General features: G+C 36.1%; 1 protein-coding gene and 1 pseudogene across 1 annotated transcript in view; both read right to left on the reverse strand.

Moving 5' to 3' along the window:
- LRP1B (LDL receptor related protein 1B) overlaps positions 1-12,335 on the reverse strand; it is a 1,815,754-nt gene that overhangs the window by 840,830 nt on the left and 962,589 nt on the right. The gene's annotated exons all lie outside the window — the stretch shown is intronic.
- Positions 257-415, reverse strand: LOC121482176 (annotated as a pseudogene).

The raw sequence follows: 12,335 nt of genomic DNA on the forward strand, positions 1-12,335 counted from the left end.
GCTCTCTATTCTGTCCATTGTTCTATGTGTCTGTTCTTACACCAATACAGTATGGTTTGATTGCTATAGTTTTGTAATATAGTTTGAAATCAGGAAGTGTCATGCTTCTAGTTCTAATTTTACTCAAGATTATTTTGGCTATTTGGAATCTTCTGTGGTTCCATACAAATTTAGGAATATATATTTTTACTGTTTCCATGAAAGATGCCTTTGGAACTCTGATAAGGGTTGCACTGAATTTTTAGATTGCCTTGAATTGTATTGACATTTTAATAAAATTAATTCTTCCAATACACGAGCTTATAAAATCTATCCACTTCTTTATGTCTTCTTTATGTCATCAGTATCTTTCGATTAGCAATAATTGTGCCTCGGATAAATCTCATTGGCTATGATACTGCCACTGCGCAAAGCTTATTTCATCAGTATCTTATAGTGTTCAGATGTGTTCAGAGTACAGATCTTTCTCTTCCTTGGTTATAGTTATTCCTAGATATTCAATTCTTTTTGATGCAATTATAAATAGGATTGTTTTCTTAATTTCTATTTCTGATTGTTTGTTACTGAAGTTTAGAAATGCAACTAATTTTCGTGTATTGACTTTGTATCCTGCAACTTTCCTGAATTTGTTTGCTAGTTTTAACATTTTTTTAATGAAGCCTTTAACATTTTCTATATAATTATTACACTTTGCAAATGGAGACAGTGGTACTTCTTTCTGCTTAAGATGCTTTTTTTTTAAGATTCTATTTATTTGTTCATGAGAGACAGAGAGAGAAAGAGAGAGAAGCCGAGACACAGGCAGAAGGAGAAGCAGGCTCCATGCAGGGAGCCTGACTTGGGATTTGATCCCAGGTCTCCAGGATCACGCCCTGGCCTGAAGGTGGCGCTAAACCACTGAGCCACCTGGGATGCTCTTAGGATGCTTTTTAAAGTTTTTTCTTACCTAATTGTTCTGGCTAGGAATTTCACTACTATGTTAAACAAAAGTGCCAGAAGTAGGTAAACTTGTCTTGTTCCTGATCTTAGAGGAAAGACTTGCAGCTTCCATCATTGAGTATGATATTAGCTGTGGGTTTGTCATAAATGGCTTTTATTATGTTGAGGTATGTTCCCTCTTTATCCAATTTTCTCAATTTCCTTTTTAAATCATAAATGGATATTGAATTTTGTCAAATCCTTTTTCTGCATCTATTGAAATGATCATAAGTTTTTTATCCTTCATTTTGTTTTCACACTGATTGATTTGCACATGATCTTTGTTATTTCCTATCTTCTAACTTTAGGCTTAGTTTGTTCTTTTTCTAGTTCCTTAAAGTGTAAAGTTAGGTGGTTTGAGATTTTTTAATGTAGGCATGTATTACTATGAATTTCCCTCTTAGAACTGCTTTTGTTACATCTAAGTTTTGATATGTTGCATTTCTACTTTCTCTAGCCCACTTTTTTTAAAAAAAAGATTTTATTCATTTATTCATGAGAGACATAGAGAGAATGCAGAGACATAGGCAGAGGGAGAAGCAGGCTCCTTGCAGGGAGCCCAGTGTGGGACCCGATCTCAGGACTCCAGGATTAAGCCCTGGGCTGAAGGCAGACACTCAACCACTAAGCCACCCAGGCATCCTGCCCTCTTTGTGATAGTAAAGTAACTAGCACGTTATACTTTATGATCTATGTGTAATTGTAGCCCTGTTATGTTTGTGCCTACATTTTTAAGAATAGTTTTAGGGATTATTGATGTTTGCATTCTACTAAGTGTGTTGCATTATAGCAATACTTCTCCATCAGAGGCAATATTATGTTTCCTCTCTCTTCCCTCAAGACATTTGACAATATATAGAAAGACTTTTGCTTGTCACAACCTGAGGGGAAAGATATTCTACTAGAACCTAGGGTGTAGAGCCTCGTGATTCTTCTGTTAAACATTCTATGATCTACAGGAACTCCTAAATCAAAGAATCATCTGGATTAAAATGTGGATAGTTACAAGGTTGAGAAACTGAACACTACTGTGATATTTAATTTCTATAGACAGATCTATTATGTAATGTAAAGAATCATAGAAAAGATTTAAATTGTTAAAACCATTATTTTCAAAGATTTAAGTAAGTTTCTAAAAAAGGATTTGATAGCCTTGTTTAATAGTAGAATAAGTTAACCTGATTATGAGTTGGAATGATCAACTCTACTTTTTGCAATTTCCATTACAAGTTCCTTTATACCAGTATACAAGTTCCTTTTACCAGTAAAAGCTTAGGTGTTTGAGTGCATATTTTCTCTCCATATTTTCAGAAGAAACATAAAAGAGCTAAGTTAAATGTAAGAAGTTTTGAGATCAGTATTAAATGTTGATGTCAACCCCCTTGCTTTACCGACAACAAAGTCATAGACCAATGCTACAGAAGTAAAAAATACAAAGTATGAAATAGAAGTCCACTTAGAGACTCCTCATCCTGTAAATCCTTAAGTTGAAAATTCCGTATTTGGACTAAGACTTCTCTCTGGGGCCTACATTTAAAAATATATACTTTATAAATACATATATAAAGAAAGACCACTTGAAAGTTTCTTAGCTTGTTGAAAAATTTGATTAAATCCTCCTAATATCCAAGTTTGAATTTTTTTTCTAAGAAAATTAGGTTGTATACTTTTGCTTATAGCTAGAGGTGAAAGTTACAAACTAAATTATAAGGTCTTTCAAAATTCGAATAATATTTTCACTTCTAGCCAAGTTGAACTAACAAGAACTGGATTTACCCATTTGCTTGAAACAATAAATAAGTAAGTAAGTAAATAAATAAATAAATAAATAAGCCAAAAGGCACAAAACAGCATTTTTAAAACAATGCACATCAGGTAATAAAAGACAGTGATCACTCAGAAATGATTAGCAAATGACAACAGCTCTATTTTTGCCCTAATTACTGCCTTTAAAGTGTTTCTAGGCCATAGTTTAGGAAAGAAAAACTGAGGGAGAGCCCAGCAGACACCATAAAGAGACAGACTGTATCTAGAAAGAACAAGGTCGAGTAAAAAAAAAAACAAAAAACAAAAAACAAAAAACAAAACAAAACAAACAAACAAACAAAAAAACAGTGCACATAGAACTTCAAAGATCTTCAGAGGATTCTTGTCAAGTCCTCAGCATGGGACACACATATGTGAGGAAATTAACCAAAACTTGGGAAAGAATCATCCAAAAAAAAGTAGAGGGAGCACTGCATGTACTTATAGAGCAAATAATACCTGTTTGCTCACCAGTCAGACTGAAAACTCATAATCTGTAGCACTGGAATAGAGTACTTCAGAATTTCTTGCCTTAATAGTTGGGAATAATTAGCCCCCAAATGAACATTTCTCCAGATTCAATGAACAATCATAAGTGTAAGAATCAAAAGGATCCAGCTGTTTTCAAGTAATCAACTGCATCTCAGAACAAAGATCAAAAAACCTTATGCGACCACAAAAAATATTCAGCGAACAGTAAAGAAAGTAAAATTCACAATGCCTGACATGCCATCAAAATTATTAGGAGGAAGACACAATTCATAATGAAGAGAATAATCAATCAAATGTGACCCTAAACTAACACAGATATTAGAATTAGGAGAGGGGGAAAAAAAAGAATTCGGAGAGGAGGTAAGTCGAGACAGAAAAATTAGGAGAGGGGGAAAAAAAAAAGAATTAGGAGAGGAGGTAAATCGAGACAGAAAAATAAAATTTATTTATTTATTTATTTATTTATTTATTTATTTATTTGAGAGAGAGAGAGAGAGAATATGGGGGGCGGCATAGGGATAGAGAAACCCAAGGAGACTTTGTGCTGAGCACAGAACCCATTGCAGGACTTGATATCACAACTCAGCTTAGACCTGAGCCCAGACTGAGTCAGATGTTCAACTGACTGTGCCACTGAGGTGCCCCAAATGAAACGTCTAGAAAAATAAATACTATAATACATCAGATGGAAAATATTTTAGTTGGTCTTAACGGAAGTTGTGATATGGCAGAAAAAATATTAATGAATTTAAAAGCCTAATAATAGAACTTATTAAAATAAAATATGCAGGAAAAAGAACACAGAGAAGGAGACAAAGGCATATGTGAGCTAAGGGATAATTTCACTTGGCTCAGTTTATGGATAATTGGTGTCCCTTATGGTGGCGAGGGGACAATAAATAAATGCATAATGACCTAAAGTATTTTACAGATTTGAAGAAAACTATAATTTCACCTATTGAAAGAAAAACAACTTAACCTCCAACATAACATGTAATAACATGAAAGAAAATATAAAAGGCAGAGGAAGGACTAAGATGGCAGAGTAGCAAGAGGACCCTAGGCTTTCTTCACCCCTTAAACACAGCTAAATAAATGAATCATTCTGAATACCCAAGAAATTGATCTGAGGACTGACAGAACAAAAGCACAACAAGAGAAAGAGAAGCAACATATGGAAGGTAGGAAATGCAAAGACATGATTTGGGAGGGAAGTAGACTGGCAGTGCTGTGGAAGGGAGGGAGTCCTTGTCATGGAGAGAGGCCAGGAAGAGACAACAGTGCACAAGGGATCTCACACAAGAAAAATATTTCCCCAAAGACCTTGGGAAAAGGAGAGGGGCTGGTTTTCATGAATTTTTACAGCAGGTCTCAAAGACTAGCATTTTAGAGATCCATGGTGTGGCAGGTGTGGAGCCTGGCAGATGCAGCAGTGTTCCTGTGGAGAAGGAGGGCAGATAGACTAGTAGTGTATGGCATGATCTGAGGAACCCCTGGATGCTTCTCCCTTCTTAGAATGCATCTGGGAAAGGTGCAATTGCCTCTCTGGGACAAAAGAACTGGCAGGTGCACCTCAACAACGGTGTAAAGGTGTAGAGGTGTAGAGACGCCTGCTCAAGGCAGCTCACCTGGATTTGAGCACTTCACTGTGCTTTATTCCAAAATCCATCCACTTGCTCTTTGGTGTCACTGCCCTTTTGGGACAAATTTGAATCAGTCCCAGTGTGACAAGACACTCCCTGAGAGGACCAGCTTAAGTTCCCCTCTTGCAACTTCCTAAAGTTTGGAGTTCTAATACTCAGCCAGCCTGCCTGGGAAAGAACACAGGTGCACTGCACTAGCAGGTGGGCAGATGGCCAGATACACAGTGGGAAAGCAACAATATGAGGGAAGCCTGGGACACATGAGGGGAGATTGTTGGCTCTTCTGGGAGGGCTTTCCCAACTGCAGAGAGTGCAAACTCCCCTCTCCAGGACAAGGGATGAGGCTGGTGCCATTTCTTTCCCCCACCACTCAGCATAAACTAACTTTAGTAAGCAGCACAGCACCAACACTAGTGGCCTAAACAGCTTATACCAAGCCTCACCTCTCTGTGCTCTGCAAATTCTGCTTTTTTAGGACAAGTATGCCCTGAACCTAGAACAGTGGGGCCCCTTCCCCAGAAGACAATCACAACCTGTCCCTCTTGCCCCCCCCCCTCACATACCATGTTCACCGGCCATAGAGTTCTACAAAGCTTCATCTCTAGTGGAGTAGCATCAGGTCTCTTTTAACAAAACAAGAGCACACCTAGTTAAACCTCACCACACTCTGGCCAACATCCAAGCTCTCCCCACTGCAGGCAAAGAGAAACTCTGCAGAAGACTGGCTGGGAAAGAACAGCCAAAACACAGCAGCAGAGTGCACATAGCATACCCCAGAGATACTTCCTGGAGCATGAGGCTCCCAACAGTATATGGTCTCTTCATTATAAAGCCGTTATTCTCAAGAATAGGAAACATAATAGGCTTTTCTAACACAGGAAGAAGACAGAGACCTAGACAAAATGCCAAAATGGAGAAATTCATCCCTAAAGAAGGAATAAAAAAGGGTCATGGCCAGGGATTTATTTGAAACAGGTTTAAGTAATATGCTTGACCAAGAATTAAATTAAATTTAAATTAAATTTAAAGCAACAATTATAAAGACACTAGCTAGGCTTGAGAAGAGCATAGATGACATCAGGGAGACCCTTAAAACAGAAATAAAAGACTTAAAAACTATTTAGGCTGAAATTAAAAAACAAACGATATAACAGATCTGAAATCGACTAGAGATAATGACTACAAGGATGAAAGAAGTAGAGGAATAAGTAAGTGATATTGAAGAAAAAAATATGGAAAATAATGAAGCTGAAAAGAAGAGGAAAATAAAAATACTGGATCAGGAATGTAGACTTAGGGAACTCAGCAACTCCATAAAGCATAACAACATTTGTGTCATAGAATACTCTATCCAGTAAGGATGTCATTCAGAATAGAAGAAGAGATAAAGAGTCTCCCAAACAAAAACTAAAGGAGTTCATGAAAACTAAACCAGTCCAGCAAGAAATATTAAAGGGGACTCTTTGAATTGGAAAGAAAAAACAAAAGTGATAAAGTCTAGAAGGAACAGAGAAAATCTCCAGAAAGAATGATAAAATAAATAATAAAATAGCATTAATTTAATATCTATCAATAATTACTCTGAATGTAAATGGACTAAATGCTCCAATCAAAAGACGTAAGGTGTCAGAATGGATAAAAGAAGACTCATCTATGCTGTCTACAAAAGACTCATTTTAGACCTAAAGACAGCCACAAATTGAAAATGAGGGGATGCAGAACAATTTATCAGCTATCAGATGCTAAAAGAAAGCCAGAGCAGCAATATTTACATCACACTAAATAGACTGTAAACTAAAGACTGTAACAAGAGATGAAGAAGGGTACTATATCATAATAAAGGGGTCTATCGAACAAAAAGATCTAACTATTGTAAATATTTATGCCCTCAACTTGGGAGCACCCAAATATATAAAGCAATTAATAAAAACATAAACAAACTCATTGATACTAATACAATGATGGCAGGGGATTTTAATATCCACTTATTCCAATGGACAGATCATCTAAGCAGAAAATCAACAAGGAAACAATGGCTTTGAATGACACGTTGGATCAGATGGACTTAACAGATATACTCAGAACATTTCATCCTACAGTAGCAGAATACACATTCTTTTTGAGTGCACATGGAGAATTCTCCAGAATGGATCCCATACTAGGGGACAAATCAGGCCTCAACAAGTACAAAAAGATTGAGATCATATCATACATATTTTTGGGCCACAATGCAATATAGCTTGAAGTCAATCACAAGAAAAAATTTGGAAAGACCGCAAATACTGGAAGTTAAAGAACAGCCTACTAAAGAAAAAAAATGGATCAACCAGGAAACTAAAGAAGAAATAAAAAATAATACAAGGAAACAAATGAAAATGAAAACCTCATGGTCCAAAACCCTTGGGATACAACAAAAGTGTCCTTAAGAGGAAAATATATAGCAAAACAGGCCTACCTCAAGAAGCAAGAAAAATCTCAAGCAATATAATCTTACACCTAAAGGAGCTAGAAAAAGAACAACAAATGAATCCTAAAGCCAGCAGAAGATGAAAAATAATAAAGATTAGAGGAGAAATAGATGAGCTAGAAACAAAGAAACAACAACAAAATCATTAGAACAGATCAATGAAACCAGGAGCTGGTTCTTTAAAAGAATTAATAAAATTGATAAAACCCTACCTAGCCAGACTTATCAAAAAGAAGAGGAAGGATCCAAATAAACAAAATCACAAATGAGAGAGGAGAGATTACAACCAATGCCACAGAAATACAGACAATTATAAGAGAATATTATGAAAAATTATATGCCAATAAATTGGGCAATTGGCAAGAAATAGATAAATTCTTAGAAATACATAAACCACCAAACTGAAACAGGAAGAAATAGAAAACTTGAACAGATAAATAACTAGCAAAGAAACTGAGACAGTAATCAAAAATCTCCCAACAAACAGAAATCTAGAGCCAGTGCCTTTCCAGTAGAATTTTATCAAACATTTAAAGAACATTCATTTTTCTCAAACTGTTCAAAAAAAATAAAAGTGGAAGGAAAACATACAAACTGACTCTATGAAACCAGTGTTACCTTGATTCTAAAAGCAGACAAAGACCCCACTAAAAAAGAGAATTACAGGCCAATATTCCTCATGAACACGGATGCAAATATTCTCAACAAAACACTAGCAAATTGAATCCAACAGTACATTAAAAGAATTATTCACCATGATCACATGAGATTTATTCCTGGGTTGCAAGGTGATTCAATTATTGCAAATCAATCAAAGTGATATACCACATTAATTAATAAAAGGATAAGAATCATATCATCCTCTCAATAGATGTATAAAAGGCATATGACAGGGTATAGCATCCATTCTTAATAAATACCATCAGTAAAGTAGGATTAGAGTAACATATCTCAACATCATAAAGGCCATATGAAAGATCCACAGCTAATAAAACCCTCAATGGGGAAAAACTGAGAGCTTTTCCTCTATAGTCAAAAACAAGAAAAGGATGTCCACTCTCACCATTGTTATTGAATATAGTACTGCAATTCCTAGCCTCAGCAATCAGACAACAAAAAGAAAAGACATTCAAATTGGCAAGGAAGAAGTCAAACCTTCAATCTTCACAGACACATGATATTCTATATAGAAAACCCAAAAGACCCCATGAAAAAAAATGATAGAACTGATACACAAATTCAGTAAAGCTGCAGGATACAAAACCAATATACAGAAATCTGTTGCATTTCTACACACCAGTAATGAAGCAGCAGATAGAGAAATCAAGGGATCTGTCCCATTTACAATTACACTAAAATCCATAAGATACTTAGTATAAACCTAACCAAAGAGGTAAAGATCTGTACTCTGAAAACTATAGAAACTTATGAAAGAAATTGAAGATAACACAAAAAAATGGAAAAGCATTCCATGCTAATGGGTTGGAAGAGCAAATATATTGTTAAAATGTCAATACTACCAGGACACTTGGGTGGCTCAGTGGTTGAGTGGCTGCCTCTGGCTCAGAGTGTGATTGCTGGGGTCCTGGGATTGAGTCTTGCAACAGAGACCGTTGCCACAGGAAGCCTGCCCTTCCCTCTGCCTATTCTCTACCTCTCTCTGTGTGTCTCTCATGAATAAATAAATAAAATCTTTTTAAAAATGTCTATACTACCCAAAGTAATCTACAGATTTAATGCAATACCTATCAAAATACCAACAGTATTTTTCACAGAGCTGGAACAAACAATCCTAAATTTTGTATGGAACCACAAAGACCTTGAATAGTTGAAGCAATTTTGAAAAAGAAAAAGAAAGCTGGAGACATCAGAGTTCTGGACATCAGGGTATATTACAAAGCAGTAGTCATCAGGACAGTATGGTAATGGCACAAAAACAGATAGATAGCTCACTAGAACAGACTAGAAAGCCCAGAAATGGATCTACAAGTCTGTGGTCAACTGATGGTTGACAAATCAGGAGAGAATATCTATTGGAAAAAATCTCTCCAACAAATGGTGTTGGGAAAATTGGACAACAACATGCAGAACAATGAATGGACCACTTTCTTATGCCATACACAAAAATAAATTCTAAAGAGATGAAAGACTGAAGTGTAAGACTAGGGAACCATAAAAATCCTGGAGGAGAATATAAGCAACAACTTCTGATCTTGGCCATAGCAACTTCTTATTAGATATTTCTCTGGAGACAAGGAGAAAGAAAAGCAAAAATGAACTACTGGGACATCATCAAGATTAAAAGCTTCCGCATAGCAAAGGAAATAATAAAATTAAAAGGCAACCTTTGGAATAGAAGTTACTTGCAAATGACACATCTGATAAAGAGTATCTAAAATCTATAAAGAACTTATACTCAACACTGAAAAAAAAACAAATAATCCAGTTAGGAAATGGGCAGAAGACTTGAACAGATATTTTTCCAAAGAAGACATACAGATGGCTTACTGATTCATAAAAAAATGCTCAAGATCACTCATCATCAGGGAAATATAAATGAAAACTAGAACGAGATAACACTGCACACCTGTCAGAATTGCTAAAATTAACAACATAGGAAACAACAGTTTGTTAGTGAGGATGCAGAGAAAGAGGAAGCCTCTTACACTGTTGGTGGGAATGCAAACTGGTGCATAAATGTAACAATATATTAGGGGTTTATAACATATGTAAAAGTAAAATGCATGACAAATAATAGAAATCTGAGAGAGAAGTCCACTATTATGTGGACTACCTATAGAGTAGTATAATATAATCTCAGGATACACCTGTAATGAATTAAAGAGGTACATGGGCAGCCCTGGTGGTGCAGCAGTTTGGCGCCACCTGCAGCCTGGGGTGTGATCCTGGAGACCCAGGATCAAATCCCACATTGGGCTCCCTGCATGGAACCTGCTTCTCCCTCTCCCTGTGTCTCTGCCTCTCTCTCTGTGTCTATGGATAAATAAATAAAAATCTTTAAAAAAATTAAAGAGGTACAGCATGAATACTTAACTACTAAACTGACCAAGGGGTTATTGCTAATACCAAGAAATAATACAAAAATATTAGCTCATCAAGAGAATATTGTAATGCTTTATGTACCTAATAGCAGAGCTTTAATGTGTGTCAAGCAAAAACTGATAAAGCTGGATGATGAAAGAGATAAATTCACAATTTTAGTCAAGTGTCTTAAGGTATTTTTCTCAATAATTGTTAGATCAAGGAGACAGAAAATCAGCAAGGATATAGTTAACTTGAATAACACAGTCAACTAATTTGACTCAGCTGATTCTAAAGGAACATCAAACCAAAAACCTGTACTTTGCAAATGAAGATAGACGCTTGACATATGAAGATTTACTAAGATAGACCATATATGTGATACAAAAATACATTAAAATTTTTATTTATTTATTTTAGAGAGGGAGAGAGAGAGTGAGAGCACGAGTGAGGTGAGGAGCAGAGGGAGATGCAGACTTCCTGTTGAGCAGAGAGCCTAATGCGGGGCTGGATCCCTGGACTCTGGGATCATGACCTGAGCCAAAGGCATATGCTCAACCACTGAGCTAACCAGATGCCCTTGACACTTAACCAACTGATTCACCCAGGCACCCCCATAAAACATACATTTAAAAGCAATCGAGTAGGGTCGCCTTGGTAGCTCAGTGGTTGAGGGTCCGCCTTTGGCTCAGGGCATTATCCCAGATCCCAGGACCCAGGATCTGTGCATGGAGCCTGCTTCTCCCTCTGCCTATGTCTCTGCCTCTCTGTGTCTCTCAAAAATAAATAAATAAAATCTAAAAAAAAAAAAAAAAAGCAATCAAGTAATCTTCTCTGTCCGCAATGAAATTAAGTTAGAAATCCATAACAGAAATAAAATCTCTAGAAAAGTTCTCTAAGGGGATGCCTGAGTGGTTCAGTGGTTTAGCACCTGCCTTTGGCCCAGGGCATGATCTTGGAGTCCGAGGATCAAGTCTCACATCAGGCTCCCTGCATGGAGCCTACTTCTCCCTCTGCCTGCGTCTCTGGCTCTCTCTCTCTCTCTCTCTGTGTCTCTCATGAATACATAAATAAAATATTTTTTTAAAGAAAAGTTCTCTAATATTTCGAGACTTAATAACAGACTTGAAATCATCCAGAGGCCAAGAAGTGATTTAAAAACATTTGAACACATACAAAAAATTTAGAAGTTACAATGTAAACTGGAATGAGACACCACTAAGTTTAGTGAAAAAATTTAGCACTAAAGAATTATAATAGGAAGGAAGGTCTAAACAAACGACCTCAGCTTTTACCTTTAAAACATACAAAATAAATCCAAATTAGGGCACCTGGGTAGCTCAGTGGTTGAGTGTATGCCTTTGGCTCAGGGCATGATTCCAGAATCCTGGGATCAAGTTCCTGCATCAGTCTCCCTACAGGGAGCCTGCTTCTCCCTCTGCCTATATCTCTGCCTCTCTCTCTGTGTCTCTCATGAATAAATAAATCTTAAAAAATAAAATCTTAAAAAAATCTAAATTAAATACAAAATCAGCAGAAGAAGGGAAATAGACATAGACATAAAAAGCAATGAAACAGAATACAGAAAAATAGAGAAAAATAATAAAACAAAAAACTGATTTTTCAAAAAAATAATAAAATTAATAAAACTCTAGCCAAAATGATCAAAGAGAAGATACAAATTCCAAATGTTAGGAATAGGAGAAACATCATCACTACACATTTACAGATAGTAAAAGGACAAGGGAATATTATGAAGAATTATGCCAATGAGTTCAACAACTTAGGAGAACAAAATACATATTCCTTGAAAAGCACAAATTACCAAAGCTCACTCAAGAAAACATAGGTAAGTTAATAGCCCTATATGCACAAAAAATTATAATAGTAATTAAAAATAATATTTC

This window comes from Vulpes lagopus, chromosome 24, assembly GCF_018345385.1.
Source record: "Vulpes lagopus strain Blue_001 chromosome 24, ASM1834538v1, whole genome shotgun sequence".
Taxonomy (NCBI): domain Eukaryota; kingdom Metazoa; phylum Chordata; class Mammalia; order Carnivora; family Canidae; genus Vulpes; species Vulpes lagopus.